This window comes from Fopius arisanus, unplaced genomic scaffold (assembly GCF_000806365.1).
Source record: "Fopius arisanus strain USDA-PBARC FA_bdor unplaced genomic scaffold, ASM80636v1 scaffold00067, whole genome shotgun sequence".
Classification (NCBI taxonomy): domain Eukaryota; kingdom Metazoa; phylum Arthropoda; class Insecta; order Hymenoptera; family Braconidae; genus Fopius; species Fopius arisanus.
The window spans coordinates 555,903-556,914 of NW_011887806.1; positions in this window are offsets into that span (position 1 = coordinate 555,903).

A 1,012-nucleotide genomic window follows, 5' to 3' on the forward strand; every position below is an offset into this window, starting at 1 on the left:
AAAAAAAAAACATAATTTCATGAATGGAACGTTGAGCTCTCTCCACTATAGATTGCCATGAAAATTTGGTGTTTGCTTTCCCTCGTCCCTAGTTAATCCCACTATCCCCCCAGAGCCAACAAAACTCTCACATTGGAGAACAAATTCACCAAAAAAGTTTAACAGAATGGCCATTCAAAAAAGAATTAAAAAAAAAAGAGAAATGGTTTCCCCAATCCTAAAAACCGAGTGATTAGCGATTGAACCCCGAATCCTGACTATTTCCACTAAAAAAAATTAAAAAAAAACTAAAAACCAAAAGGTTCATTAAATCCAAAAAAAAATCGCAATGAACTCACCAGAGGTGGAATTTTTATGTAAAAATCTTAAAAATATATGAATAAGGTATTTTTTTCGGAATAATTCAGACGTTCTGAAGTTATTGACAATTTAATAATTTAAATTCGTTAACTTTTGGAATTCGTATCGAGTTATTGACTGCGTTAGTCTGTTTTTGATATGTTCATTATCACACGATATTCGATATTCCATTTTTCCATTTCTGTATTCACGACAGGTTCTCTATATTTCATGACAAGAGGTGATGGTAGTCGTTGGTTTACTCTGTAACCGTGGAATGAGGGAAAAGCGATTTCACGTTCCATTTGAAATAACGCGTTCCATATCTAGTACTCGAGAATGTTTATTTCCAATAGAATCTTCAGTCGGATGCAACGTACATATCTCTATATTTTTTTTTCACTGCACTCCATTTTTACCTCCCGTTTACCGATGATACAAAAATTTTTTTTTTTCCACCCCTCGTTTTTTTCGTATCCACTTTTTCTTGAAATTTATTCAATAATAAATTCTCTTACTAGGGGGTAGAAGGAAAATTCGAATTTTCCCGGGGATATTGAATTATTGAATATGGAGATTCGATGGGATTGGAAGTACGCGGTAAAATGATTGTCGTAAAACCACAACGATTTTATTGCGTTTATCGGTAATTCATACCCGCACTTCTGCAAAT